Raw genomic sequence first — 14901 nt, forward strand, 5'->3', positions numbered from 1 at the left:
TGAAGGATACCAACTGCAACTCTGTGGCATGACATGCCTACTGTGGTCTTTCGAAGCTGGGAGCAGTGGGTTAATTTACTGGGGCTCTCTTTGCCCATGCTGCTCACCAGCTGGCAAGGAATCCCTCCGCTCCTCCCGGCAACGGCAACCCGCAACAGGCAGGCACATTAAAAACAGACTGCTGCAGCAGCAGGAACAAGTCCTTTCAGAATGTGCCTTAAAAACAAGGCTCTGTCTGGGGTTTAAAGCAGAGATGGGCTTTCCTGAAATACAAGGATGTGAGTAGAATTGGAACAGCAGTGGAGATGAACACAAAGTACCTGCCTTTTGGTGTGGAAGCTGCTAAGGCTGCTCTCACTGAGGCACAGACCCTGCTGTTGATATCTGCAAAACCCATTTATGTCCTGGAGGCCTTTCATGTGTCTGTTTAATATTTCAGTTATGCTTGTGTCTTTGCAGGTAAAGGCCAGCTTGCTGCACTGAACTTAATTATTTTAGCACATGCTTTCTCTTCTCTAAGCCTGCTTTAAAGATGACTATGTGTTTATTCCTTGGTGCCTGAGAAAAAGGACTGTCCGCTAAAGATGTTTTAGTGATGCAGGTAGGCAGTTCTTTAACGAAGATGGAGCCTTCCTTGCTGAGACACCAAAACTGGTGATAGATGTCAGTGGGTACCATCTCAGCTGTGGCTCAAGCGGCCAAGATGGTGAAATGAGCTTTGCAGCCTTTAAATCATGGTTTCTTCTTAGAAGGTCACGTTCTCTGCCTCGCTTTCCTCTTCTGCATGTGTACGCAAGCCACTATAGTGGTTAATCTCTTAAGAGGGAAGCCTAAGCCGTGTGTAGTCCAGGATGAGGTATTTGTTTAAGCATCTCTGCTTTATTTCTAATGACCTTCTGACCTTCTTAGTGCTGCGGGTGACCATGGCAGGTAAGAAAAGCCACTTAGTGAAAAAGTGTATTTCTGCAGAGCAGCAGTAACATTTCTTCACTGTTTTGACTTTTGTATTGCTGTACTATCTGTAAGCTGGATAAAAACCTCAGAGGAATGATTGTCTGAGCAAGATTGAATCCAGAAGAGAGGCTCATGGATCCCAGGAATAAACTGGCTGTCAGAATGCAGTATTGACTTGAAGAAAGCAAGTCCTTGGAGGCACTATTGACTGTCATTACTGATGTAGTGGAGGCTGCCTAAAGTGCCATTTCTTGAGAGTGGCATCATTTTTTGCTGTACTTTTTTCTTTCTTGTCTCCCCTTCTCTTTCTTGCTTTTGAAGAGGGTGGGCAGAAAACCAACACTAGCATGTGTCGTGAGTGAAATGAAAATACATGCTGAGCTGGAGCCTGCTCAGGGACTGGTTTCAAAATGAAGGGCAGAGAGGGGATCATGAAGGACTGGTTCCCCTCAGCACGTACTCAGGCTGAAACTGAGTGTTTCCAGTCCTTGTTTGCAGAGAGCAAACTCTCCCCTGTAGTCACCCAAAGGCAGCTTCTCACAGCAGGAGCTATAAGGCTTTTTCACCTGCCCATATTAGACTTTGCCCTCAAAAGGAGGGGTCCTATTTAGGAGATACAGTGACAGGTCACAGACAACTTGGGAGAAACCTGGTGTCTGTGATAGAAAATGTAGGAGGAGGAGGGTGAAGGGTCTCAGCGTTATTTTAAGACTTGGCAGAAATAGCCCTAGGGAAAGTGAATACAGCTGCTTCTCTCGTGTTTGTCACTGTTACTCTTCCTTCACTTGCTTTCTCGATGTTGAGCCTAAAACAGTAGGGGAAAGAGCTCTTGGCCCATTGGGAATGCTGGCTGTTTCCAATTCTTACAATTAGGCTGGGCAGAGCAGCACTAATTGAAACAATGCTGTCCCAGCCCGAGGGGTCATCTTGGTGTTTGAGATGGAAATTTCAAAGCCCTTTGGTAGGCATGCACTTTTTAGGTTTTGTTTGTTTGTTGTTCTCCAAGGAAGCCCATCCACATTGCTTTGGTAGCATGCAGAAGGGGAGCTTTAAGTTCTCTGGCTTTCTGGCTTTAGTAATGCGTTTGCTGAATTTGAAAAATCCCTCTTTGCAAAAGCTATTATTTTTGGTTGGTGCTGTGTTTTCATTTATCTGTTTTCAGACAACTCGACTGCTTCAGAACATAATGAATTTGGACTGTGGATTCCACAAAGCAGCATCCAAAAAGTCCTCAAGAGAAGCACGTGGACATCTGTTGTAGCTGTACAGCAAAATTCCAGTTTCTAATACATTTTTCTTAATGGCACAGCCTGAGGATAAGGAAAGAATAATGTAATAGGCTTGTGCATGTTGATGCTTTCCTTATCCAGCATTTAAGTTTATAATAAATAAGTTCTAAAGTCCTTCACCACTTAATGTGATGTCTTTGGGATCTCAGTACCCTAGCAGCAGTCTACTGATCTGTTCTGGTGTCCTCATTTAAATTGGGGTAGGATGGCAATATCTAGTCAAGGACAAGAAATGTGTTCACACAGATAACTATTCTTAGGATATTGGAAAAAAAGCTGTATTTGGGGGAAAAGGGACATTCCCATTCCCAGGGTAATGTGGGATGGATGGGGAACGGATGCTGCCCAGGCTGTTGAAGTTACTGGGTAGCATGACAATGACCAGGCAAGAGAGAGAGTTTGAGAAAGGGTGAGGTAACATCCCACCTCTTATCAAGGGGTCCTCACTCTGAATAGCATTGCTTTGAAGTAACTATGCCCTGAGGAGGGTGTCTGGCGCTGAGTGTCTGGCTTTTCTCCCTTAAGGACATATTGGCTGGGGTACTGAAGTGACTCAGTATGGATGTCTGGACGTTATATCAGGCAGAGGATTTGTTGTGTTGTCCTTGATAGAGATGGGTTTGGATAGCCTGGTTGTCCAACTGTCTGACTAAGACTGAGATGTAGGTAATCCTTTGTTCATTCAGGTTAAGGAGGTGAAAGAAGCACTTTGAGGAGACTGTTAAAATTGCATTCTTGATTTGAGATGCTTTTCCCCTTCTTCCAAAAGGAAGGTGGGTTTTTTTAAAGTGATTTTAGTGCTCATCCTTGAAATCTCTCTTCCCTTTATTTCCCCGTCTGGATGCAGTTAGGCTTTACATCCCCTTTCCTGTGACTCAGCATTCCCCTGTGGCCTTAACCCCTGGGGGTCTGCTCCAGGGCTCCCTTGGAAGCATCATCCTGTACAGTGTGTGTCTTTCTGGCTGCTGGAATTGGGCTTGGGAAACTGGGTCTCACTGACTTCAGCAACTGTCCCTTATCTTCAAGATACTTCTCAAGGTTTTAATTCAAAGACTTGGAAATGGTCTGGGATCCAAGTTATCTGCAGAACTGACTGTGCTATGGCCGCTGAGATCAGCTGGAAAGTTTAGCTGGACAGGAAAAAAAATGAAGTAAACCTTTTTTAGTCCTGATTATAAACACTGGGGAAAAATAATTGGGAAATACTTGTTAAAGACTTTTGCTCATGACCTGTCTAGGAGCCAGGGAGATACTCAGTCAAAAGGCTGTGGGTCTCAAATTCACTTGCTCCCTGGCAGGGGCTGTAGTGACTGGCCTGAGTAGCTGGTGGGTAGGAGGCAGAGCGGGTGGGAGGCTCTGTGGGAGAGGAAACAAGGGCATGTAAGTCAAAGGGAGTTTGCCAAGGTCATAGAGTGGGTTAGTGGCAGAAGTGGAAGTTGAACTGAGTCATCTGGAGCCCTTGCTTGGAGGGAGGTGGAATATTTCTCACCTCTAAAGGTGTAAGAAAGCAGACAAAGCATTTCACCTCAGTCCTGGCACCAGGGCAAGGCTCAGGCTTTGCACCCAGCTGAGGAGGAGCTGCTGAGCATGTTTTAACACCACCCTAATAGAAGCTAGTTGGTTGCACAGAGAGAGAAGTTTGCAGAACCCTGGCAATGACTGAAGGTAGGAGTGAAGGTAGTGACAGCATTGTTTAAAGCACACCTGCTGTTGACTTCTGGAGAAGGCTGACAAAGGAGAATTGAGCGGACATTTGTGGGAATTAGATACCTGACTCCCCTTTGTGCCTTTGAAAAATGTCTGTCCTGGATTCCTTTTGCCCCTGAAGGGGAAAGCTTTGTGCTCAGCTGTCCCATTATACTGCAGCAGACAAGGAGATCTAGTTAATTTAAGTGCCTCTTACTTCAACTGAAACATATTTGCAATCAGAATACGACTCCTGCTTGCTGAGCAGAGTCCTGAAAGCCATAGGCTCTTGTGCGAGAGATCCAATTAAAATACAAAAAAAGAGACATGAGCTGAGTAGAGCTCTCTCCACAAACTCTGGGAGGGATTTCCTGCATGAGGCCAACCTTGACCTTGACCTTGGCCATTCCCAAGTCCTTTCCCTGGGATGCTGACCCAGTATTCATAAATCATTTGATGCATGAAGTGGTCTTTTTATTTAATAATAAAAAAAAAGTAATTGGATTGACATAAATTAAAGCTGAGTTAACCTGTCTGGAATAATTGGATTGGTAATAATGGACAGCAGTGTGGATTGAAGTAGGTCACAGTTTAACCTGGAGGCCTGGAGAGGCTATTCCCCCCCTGCCCGCCCCCCCCCCCCTTTTTTTTTTTTTTTATTTCCCTCTGAGAGCACAAAGAAATGTGGAGGGAGGGAGAAGGTTGCCACTGTGTGCTACATGCACGGGGCTGCTGATAGCAGGGGAATTGCTTTAGGGAAACTCCAGTTGCAAACTTGAATTTTCCTGGGAATAAAGTTCCCAGGTTCATTGCTGGGAAGTGATGGACAACTGTGACAAAAGCTGTATTGTACATGATTGCAGTCACAAATCATTTAACAGGGATTAATCCTACATCCTTTCTGTACTGTCCTTACATACTACGGGTGAGAAAAAGGCTGGAGGAGCTGCTTTTGCATCAGGGCTTTCCAGTGGCAATGAAATGTGTAAACACTGTGGTTTGGGGTTGCTCTCTTCTTTCATTAGTGTATCTGTAAATTCCCCCAGATATTCTGTGTATTTAAGTTTGATTGGACTCTTCTTGTGTCCTTGGGTAATAACAACAATGATAAATTATCCAGAGTGTTGAATAAAATCAGGAGTTCTAATCTCAAAGTAGCTTAAAGCTAGTTTACATTGCTTCTGACTTGAGACATTCAACACTCTTTAACTGCTGGCTAGAGATGATGACTACTGCTGAAATGCATCCAAAAGGAGTCAGTCCTCCAAACCCTTGAAAAACATCCCTGGCTTGGGAAGTAATTCTAGGATATTGTTCCAAAGTAGTTGCATGGTCCTCTCCCAAGGACTTGATTGGAAGCTTTGCTGTGTTTGACACCATATCCTTCACTCCAGTGAAACCCAAGTCCATCAAGGCACAGATGTTATGCTAAGCACATGAGAGCTGTAAAAACATTTCCAAAGGAACTGCTTCTTCCCTGTCTCCTCAGTAAAGGTCACCTATAGGTTTCTCTCAGAGTGGCAAAAGTCCAAGAGTACTGCACAGGCAGCTGAAAAATGAGCTGTGAAGAAATCCTCTCGAGATGAAACCCTCCTCTGATCCTGAAGCAAGCGGATATTGGAAATACGCGCTAAGGAAAGGTTCATGTCCCTGTAGTGTGCCCTGGGAAGGGCTGGGGCTGGAGAAGTGGGCACACTGCAAACCATGCTGGAGGTGTGGTTGTATGGAGCTGAGCAGGGATGAGGAGGCAGTGCAGAGGCCAGCCCTCCTCCTCGCTTCTCACCAGGACCATTCAGGTCTTGTTTGTTTTATTCGGTAGAAAGTTCATGATGGCTATGTGGTTGCAATAGTTGCTTTGTAGGTGAAGTTAACTGGGCTGTCTTCTGTTCTCATAGCCAAATCCTGCTGCCTTTTCAAAATTGCATAAGTAGTTCTGATTGTCGTATTAAAAACACTTGCTGCGAATAGCTTATTCAGAACAGTGATCTGTATGAAACGTGGTCTCAATCATGCTGTATTACCTGCTTCACAGGCAAAATTGGTTTTGAAGAATTACACTAGAGATTTCTGTCTGATCTCTGTGGGCCAGACCCTGACGCTGCTGGGTTCAGTCATAAAATTCCCTGGGTTTTTGGTGGGACACTTGGTACGAGCAACTTTTTGCTGTGAGCTGGCAAGAGCATCTGTGGCAAGGAGCAGCCAGAGCACATGCTGCCTGCGGTGCTGTGCCAGCGCTGGACTTCCCTCAGCAGGGCTGATCTCACGCTGCCCTGCTCCCCCCTGTGCTGGGGCCAAGCAAGGAAGCTCCCGGGGGACAGATTGTCAGTCCCAAAGTGGCCTGGTGCGGATGAAGGACTGGTCCCTTCCAGGGCAGGGGAGGACTGAGGGAAAGGGAATGCTCCTGAGTCACCATCTACTCGGGGGTAGTCCAGCTAAATGCTTTTCTTTGCCTAGAGCTTATGATAAAGTCACAGCGTGGACTTAAATAATTAGGAGAAGCCTGGCTTCGGAGCAGAGAGTCATTTCTTTCCCTGCTGACCTTGGCTGATTAGCAAATATTTGGTATCATTTGTGGAATCCTATCAAAGCAGCCCAGAGGTATTCATCTGCCTAAAAGCCTCTGGGGTTTCTCTTCTCCCCTATGGGGACACAGCCCATCCTTGCTCTTCAAAGCAGGTTTTTTGATTAGCTGACTGGAGATGCATGTTTAAGATCTTGCATTTTTTGATGCCTTTTTTTTTTTTCTCCCCACCCCCTTTCAAAGAAGGGAGAAACTTAACATCACACTAGTCCCTTTGTGGCAGTTCGGAAGTTAAATTTACCAGGACCATTATCTTTAACAGCTGCTGCTGTCTGACAGATTGAGTTTATAGTCGGTCTTATAGGCACTAAAACCACTTTTATCCTTGTGGGTCCAATTTCAGAGCTATTCAATTTATTATCTCTAAGAGCTTAACAGCTGTTCTCCCTACTCTCTTGTACCCCCTCTGCCCCTCAGTCCCTCTTGCTCCCCAAAGCTCAAACCTCAGTGTCACCCCTTAGTCCTGGATGTAGAAGCAGTGATGTGCACATGCTTTCCCAGCAACGGATGGAGCTTTACTGTAGGCAGGCAGACTCCACTGATGGGGGAGTCTCCTCAATTTTTTTCTGTTAAGCAACAGCATCGTGCCAATGTTGGGTTGTTCTGGCCATGGCAGTGGTCAGAAGAGATGTTCCTTTCCCTGTTCCTCTGCAGAAAGGAAAGGAGCTGCCATGGGGGTTGCAGAGATGTGAAGAGGCAACATTATTCTAACTGGACCACTTACAGCTTTATTTCTGGGCAAATAGAAGATTAAAAGAATGATGGAGTAAATTGGAAATAAGACATTGATATGTTTCCACTGTGGATTTTTTTTTTTTTTTAATAGCTCTGAAGCACACATCTACTAACAGGGCGTTGCCGGCTTGCAACCTGCTCTGCCATTTTTGACTGCTTCAAAGTCCTGTGTTTCTACCTTGTAGCACTCTGGTCCCCTGGCTGATGTGTTCTGCTCTGTCCACAACCTCAGAGTGGAAGTCGAACTTTTTCCCCCTGGGCTACTCTGATCTCTTTTGCTTCTGGTGGCACTTTTTCCTCATGCTGAGCAATGATGCACTCTCTCCTATAAGTTAATAAGACTGGTAGCTTTTTCTCCAAAGGCAGGTTCCCACCCCAAGTCTCCCGCCTCTGCTTTGTATATGAGCTGACTCAGTTTGCATGCACAGCTCTTGCCCTGCCTCAATGTTCATTAACCTCTTAGTCCGTGCCTCAGTTGCCCCTCAAGGGGAGAGAAGGCTTTGTTCTTAGGACTGATGAGGCCACCGTGTACCATTGCAGCACATAGTTAGCTGTGTTAATGTGCCAAAGGGAAGCTTGTTCTTGCTGCAATTACTTCCTTCTCAGCAATGGCACACATTTTCTTTACCACTTTTCTCATCTGCCCCATCCCCTCATTTTACTTGCAGCTCTGCAAAAGCATTGATTTATTGTGTGAGTAGCCACTGTGATGATGAGATATATTGTGAAAAATCACTGAAAATTAGTAATGAGAATTCTAAAATGGATTTCACTTATTTCCCTGTAATGGTGGTACATGATCTATTACACCTTGGCTTGGGCTAAGCTTCCCTGAAGTTAATGGGAGGCTTCCTGTTGACACATGTAGTCTTTAGATCAGACTTGTGGAGTTTTGGCACTTGTCAAGTGATAGCAAAATCTCAGCAAGTCTTGTGGCACAAAGGAGACTATTCAGACCTGTCACTGAGTGCCTGTTTCATTCTTTTCATCTTCTCCTCGGTTCTATTCAAGTTCTTACGCTGCTCTTGTTCCAGTGGTGCCTGAGTGCCCTCCAATGGTGCTAATGCTCCCACAAAGAGATAATAATGATACCCACCTGCTTCAGAGGGTCCCTTTCTGCTCTGCTTCATTTCCCTTCCACCTTGCAGACAGTCTGATTATACCCTGTGGCTATTCCTACTCCCTTGTCAGCTTCACAAAGGAAGAAAGTCATTAGAAACCAACAAAAATGTTAATTGTATCATAAATCTCTGAACAGAGCAGCATTTCTGCAGCTTATTCTGATTTGGGTGTGTGGCACTGCAGCTAAATCTGCTTTTATTTTTCTTCTGAGTTACTGAAAAGCTCAGAAGAGATGAAGGAGGGAGCCTGGTTTGCCAAAGCTATGTGCAACATCAAACAGGGGTTTGAGTTTCAGTGTTTAAGCCTTAGACCTAATTTAGAAGCAATATTTAAGCGAGTACTGAATAAATTCTGTAAAGGAAAAAATAGTTTTCCTTTTTATTAGGCTAAAATAAGTGTTTGCATGCTTTATTTGGTGTGTGTTTCAAGAACAGCTTTACAAGCATATGGGATTGAGCGTGCATCCATTATAGTAGTCTCTCTTTAGAAGTGTTGGGCTGACACATCTCCCTAAAAGAGGAAAGGCATCAGTAACAAGTGTGGCTATATGGCCATGGGAATTACTGATTGTGGCAAAGAAACTGCAGAATTGAGTTGTGAGTTTTTTTGTTTGCTTTTTTAAAAAAAGTCTGGAACTGTAGCAAGAAGCGCTGGACTTGGAAGAAAGGCTCAGAGCAAAGGAGTGCTGCCAGCTCCCCTGGCAAAGGCTACCAGAGCAGGTCATGGAAACAAGCTGGTAACCCTGGAGAGACTTTAATCAATGGTGTAAGGGATGTAAACTGGGGTATATACAACGGAAATTGCCGGAATGATTTCAAATGGATAAAATGGGGAAATATAATTACACGAGCTCAAGGAGTGTTGTGTTTGCTCTTAGCAATGTGATTATGGAAGCAGAGGATGCCTTTCCCCCAAGCCATTATCCACCTGGAGATCCCACCCATGCTAAAAGTCTCCTCCGCTCTGCTCCAGTGATGGCTTGGGTTTGGCTGTAGCAGGGAGACCCTGCACCTGGCCTGAGCTGTGCTAAATGAAGTAAGTCACCTGCTGATCCTCAGCTTCAGCACAAACTTGGCAGAGCCGGGAGGATCTCGGGTCTCAGCGCAGGCAGGCGTGTGGCAGCAGTAGGATGGGGGTGGCGAGGTCAGTGGAGGGGCACGTTGCTGCTTTCCCTGCCCCATCAGGGAGAGCCTGATGAGTTCAAGTCCGGTGTCATCTTCTCCCATCCTTGAAGTTGGCTTTTCTCCACCATGTGTGTGGGTCTGTGGATGTGCTTTGGTCCTCTTTGCTTTTCTCCCTATTTCAGTCCAGTTTCAGACTGCGGCCAGCCCCTGGTAGAGGGGAGGGAGGGAAGAGGAGGGTTAATCCAATCCTTTTATCTTGCCCTTTGTCTAATTAAAACCACAACAAATGGCACAGTTTAGGTTTAAATGTAATTGTGTTTAATGAAACATTAAGGGCAATTAAAGGAGTTACCGTGGCAGCCTCTCTATACCCTCCAGGGTTATAATGGTCTGATGAAGTGCTCTTATTGGCTCCCTTGGCAGGGGGCTGTTAATTGCATTAGAAACTGATAGTGGTTTTCTTTTAATACTGAAGTTTCTCTGGTTATCCATCTCAAGGCACTTGATCAGTCGCTGGAAGTTGGGAGCAGCACATGGCTATGCTGGCTACCTGGGAGCATGGATGGGCTGATTGGAGGCTGCCAGGGTGGTCCCTTTCCTTGGCAGAGTCCCTGAGCTTTGGTCCAGACAGCTACTGGGGCTGGGGACACCCAGTGAAGCCCTGAGGTCTAAGTGCTCCTCCTAGACTAACTGCTATTAGGGCTTCATTGTTGGGAAGCAATGCCTTATGTCTTTTCCCTGGGAAAGATTGTCTTGGTAAGTCAGTTTGAGAGTTGTCAGCAAAAGGGACCCTTATTGTGTAAATCTAGATGATTCATGCTTGTAAATATTGTGTATTTACTATCAGTATCAGACTTTTAAAAGAAAGTCTCCATACCTACAGGTCACTGCAGGAGATCGGAGATCTCACATAAAAAAATAAAAAAAAATAAAAAAAATAAAAAAAATTGGCACCTTCCTCTTTAAAATGCATCCTGAATTTAAAGCCAGTTTCTTACATTTTAGGACTTTGACTTTGTGATTCTGTGTGACTCATGCCTGACTCATGCTGTTTTTAAAAATGCAGATGGGAGTTGGCAGAGTGAGATAAACTGAGGCACAGAGGGAGGGCGAGGGCAGCTCCAGCACTACCACTGAGGCAGACAGGGTCAGGCTTTCCCCCCGCTGCCATCCCCAAAGGTAATACACAGAAGGAACCAGGAGTGGAGCCAGGAACAGGATGCCCAGCTCTAATCACTTTCCTGCATCTTGAAGAAATAAGCACTGCCAGAGCAGCAAAATAAATACCAGTTTAAAAAGCTGGTGGCATAAAAAGACAGCAAATGATCCCCTTGCAGAAGCAGCTCAAAGTGGGGCAGACTGGGCCTTTTGTTTGTCTCCATTTCCTCTCTAGGAAGAAACCATGACTTGAAAACAAGGTTAACTGCTGAACATGGTGCAGGCTTGACAGCAGCTTTGTGGTAGCAAGGCTGCCTTCACATCCCTGACAGGATGACTGCTCTGTAAATCTTAGTAAAAGATGTCACAGCAACATGTGTACCCCAGAGACTGGGAGGGGAAAGGAATGATACATGAGCAAAACCTGTCTCTGGAGTCCTGCCATCTATTTCTCAAGTCTTAAGAAAATGCTGCCACTGTGCTGCCTCCATTTATCTCAAGTAAATATGGAGAGAAACTTTCAAAATAAGAGGCCTTTATTTTATTTTTTTTTTTCCTGGCAGAGGTTATTTTTAACACCAAAGACTTTTTCTTTCTTCCTCAGCACATTTTTCCAGTTGCTTTCACAAATAAATAACTTAACGCACCTCCTTGTCTCCACCTGCTTCCTGCCCTGTTCAGCAAGCGCTTCCTGAGACTGAGGGGAGAGCTAGCCATTTATCTTGACCTCCAAAAGCCCCTCACGATGTTCTGGCCTTGCCACAGCTGTGAGGGGTGACAGATGGACTCTTATCTCCATCTTGCAGCCAAGGAGCCAAAGCCTGTGGAGATCTGGGACTTATGCTCACTCAGGAAACTTATGGTTGAACAGGAGCTAAGTCCTGCTTACTTTTTTTGGGGGGGTGGGGTGTAGGGAATTGTGAATTTGACATAATAAAGGTGTTTGTGCGTTGTTGCTTCCCTTACCGACCGTTGTGGACTGACTAGCTCTGAAGGTTTGTTTTAGTGGGGTGTGTTTGTGCCCCTGATCGTACCTCAGGTGACAGATGCCTGTGATGGTGCATAAGTGCTATATAGCTCTTGATGAGCTGAATGTGCAGTGATGATGGACCCTCAGGGGTACTGAGGCCAGCGGTTACTCAGCTCATCATTAACTTGCCGTGGTCCCCACTGATGGGATGTGATGGAAGGACCACGCCAGTCGTCTTCTTTCCCAGTGTTGAGATGGGCAAGGAGAGGTGTATTAGGGGCTGTCAATGTTTTCCATTAAAAATGGATTTTTTTTTCCCCCTCAAATCAAAAGTATTCTGAAAGCATTTCTATCTGAGACCTCTGTTATTTCTTTTCCAAACTTTGTGGCTGCTTGGTGCCCGGACTTGATACCACTCATGCCTGCTTGTCCCTGGCAGCAAGAAACCAAGAAAACCAAAAGTGTTAACCTGAGCTTTTTCTGCCATGGCCCTTGGGGTGCTGTTTGGTAGGTCTGCCCATGCCATGAAGAGGTGTTTTGAACAGTGTGAAGAGTTTTTGCCTCCCTCTCCCCCATCCCTTGGTGCTTGAAGAGGTCTATGGCAGCAGGAAACTTTCTCTAGGGGGAGAGCTGATCTTGCCCTTTGCTTCATAGGGACTAAGGGCCTCTCCTTGATCTGGAAGGACCTCCCTTGCTCCCAGGGAAATTGCAGGGACTGCTATGTTTTACTGTGTTGTTGGTTTTTTTTTCTTCTTCCCTCTTTTTTTGGAGCCAGAAGGCTGTTCCACAAACCCCTCACACTGTGATTGTGCTCTGAGATCCCTCAGTCTACCTTTCCTAGCTTCTTCTTGGACCATTGCTCTCCTTATGATATTGGGCTGTGGAACAGGGGGTGTGTGGAAGGGGGATAGGGAGGACAAAATAGATCACCCCCCCAACGTTGGGTACACTGAGCCCCATCATCACAGCTACCTCTGTCTCTGGCAATGCACCATTTCTTCTGTGTGCTTCTGCAGTGATGCTGTGGGAACAGGACAGGGCATTCACACTGCTTAAGTAAAACATAATGATTTAAGTTTTATTTAATTTAAACAATAAAATGGCCGTTAAACGAGTTATGCATTGACCACCTTACCATGCCCTCTAGTGCTAATCCTGATTAAGTGTCTTTATTACTTGGCTCAGTTGGCCTTTTTTAAATGACAACGAAACACTTGATAGCATGAGTGCAAACTCCTTCCCTCTTGGCAATTATCTCCCTTCCTACTGAGTTTTGCAGGGGGAAGGAGAGAGGGGGAAGGAGAAGGGAAAGTGGGTTGGCCAGGGGAGAAATCCAGCGGCACCTGATCCGTTTATCACATAGATATGCCATAGTGGAGGCTTAATGGAGATTTAAATAATTCAGAGCACTCAGCCCCGCTAAAGCTGTATAATGAGCCTTCTGCACCGTGAGCCACTGCTCAGCTGAGCCTACTAGCAGGGAGGTCGTGTGGTTTTTTCATGCATAATTAAAGGGATAAAAGGGGATTTAGAGCAACAGTGTTACAATGAAGCATGCAGACAGAGGCTTCGGTTTTATTTAACTTGGAAATGCCAAACAGTTTTTGACTTGCAGAATAAGCTTCCCTCTTTCCTTTTATTTTTTTAAAATACTTTTTTCCTTCCCCTGTTCCTTGCTGAATGTCCCTGCTCACCTCTGTGCCATGAGCATGGGGTTGTCCATGAAGAGGATTCACAGTGATTCTTGTTTCACACTGGGACAGCAACTTTCAGCCCTGTGGCTATTCAAGGTCTTTGCTGGAACAAGCAGGCAGGAGCTGAGAAGCCTTTTCCAGCATGTTTTATGTCCCCTTTGCTTCTGCCAAGGGGAATGGCTCCAGATGAAGAGAATGAAAATAAAGGTGGGAAGAATACAGGAGATCACTTTAACTGTTATGATTTACCATTTTCTACTGTGTTGTTTACAAAATCTGGGGCAAAATGTTCTGCCTGGATGGATGAGTCTGAGAGAACTTGTTCATTCCTGTTTCTTCCTCCCTCTGTTATTTTGTCATGCTCCCTTCTGCCTCTCTGCCCTGTTCTTTGCCAGGAGCCACCAACCTTCACAGCCCCCCGGGTCCATAGCAGCAGAGAGGAGGTTGCAGCAGGGAGAAGTACTTGCTGCTCCCGTTGTGCCGTGGGGACTTAGGTACCTGCCTGCTGCACAGCTGGGCCAGGGATAGGGTTTCTCATGCTGCCCTTCAGCAATTTGCTGTATCTGATCAGCCCCTTGGCCTATGCTGTTGTCAGAAGGAGAAAATGGCTTTGCATTATCCTCCTCCCAGGAAATGGAAAAGCATGTTTTTGTGCTGAAAGTTGTTCTCAGCCACATCTCGAAAACTGTGCAGGTCTAGGGTGGTGGTGGTGATAATTAATGCATCTTTCATTAACCTCTCATCACAGTCTTAATCTGCTGTGGGAGAGCTTTCTCAAAGCAAACAGGTCTGACCTGCTCAGGTTACTGTGGGCAAGTTCTACCTCTTGCTGTTAAACTGCTTGGTTTATCACAGCTCTTCTGAGCGTGAGTGAATCCCCCTGTATCCCTGTGAAGTGGAGGCAAACTGGAGAGAGCTTTGGTGGTCTTGGAGGTTTCTGAGAAGGTGGGGAAGGGCAAGCGTTTGCAAGGGGTAAACCCACCTGCAACAGGACTTGTGCTAAAAACCATGCTGCGCCACGGTTATGGTCTGCCACGCAACCAGAGTCCTGCTGCAGTGTAAATCAGAGTGGCGTCCCTCCCTTTGCCACCACTGCCACTCATGAAACTGGGGATTATCAAGGTGTAGGGAAGAGTTACCAAAGGAGGGTTTATACCAATGCAAATCTGAAATATATCTACTGTGGTGTTTCTAGTAGAAGCAGAGATGTGTTAATGCTGCTGTACAAAGATGTTGCCTCAGGTGACTAAGGAAGATGAGCTGAGTTTGACATAGCTGCAAAAAGAAGTCACTTGGGTTTTTGTTATGAATGGAGGTTAAAGAGACTGGGACATTCAGCCTAGCAAAGCAAAGGTTGAGAGGGGTATCTGCTGCTCCTTGAACATAAGGTGAAAGATAAACATCCATGGGCAGAACCATTCTTGCAGGTTAAGATCAAGACAAAACAAGGAGAGCTGAGGGTGCCCAGTGACAGTGGTGGGTCTAAAAACCACACTGGTTTTAAGGTGATATGTGATAACTTGGAGAAAGGGATTGTACAATGTTTGTGCCTTCAGGGTACACAGATCACTAAATCAGGAGGTCCTTT

This window comes from Leptosomus discolor, chromosome 16 (assembly GCF_034619465.1).
Source record: "Leptosomus discolor isolate bLepDis1 chromosome 16, bLepDis1.hap2, whole genome shotgun sequence".
NCBI lineage: Eukaryota > Metazoa > Chordata > Aves > Leptosomiformes > Leptosomidae > Leptosomus > Leptosomus discolor.